Here is a 272-nt window from a genome sequence, read left to right as displayed (position 1 = left end):
AGTTTTACATAACTATCATTAAAACTGATAATTTTGTTTTGTTTAGATTATTTTGATTTTCTGGGTACATTCTACGAGAGTTATGGTCAGAATCATTACTGCTTGCTTAAGAGTAATATCCAAGTCGTTAAAACAGTCAGACAACAAATCGCTAGAGATTATTTTTAGACAGTAATACGCATGTGAAATCTATTTGGGTCATGTCAGAGCCCGAGCGAGGAACTCTCGGAATCTTCAATCAGCTTCAATTGACATGGCGTTGAGATGCTCGT

General features: G+C 35.7%; 1 long non-coding RNA gene across 1 annotated transcript in view; it reads left to right on the top strand.

Moving 5' to 3' along the window:
• Nucleotides 1–272, top strand: part of LOC119586934 — a 12187-nt gene that overhangs the window by 501 nt on the left and 11414 nt on the right. The window lies entirely within an intron of this gene.

The sequence above is a fragment of the Penaeus monodon genome, chromosome 22, assembly GCF_015228065.2.
Source record: "Penaeus monodon isolate SGIC_2016 chromosome 22, NSTDA_Pmon_1, whole genome shotgun sequence".
Taxonomy (NCBI): Eukaryota; Metazoa; Arthropoda; class Malacostraca; order Decapoda; family Penaeidae; genus Penaeus; species Penaeus monodon.
Note: the sequence above shows the minus strand (reverse complement) of the source record. Positions and strands in the feature narration are given on the sequence as shown.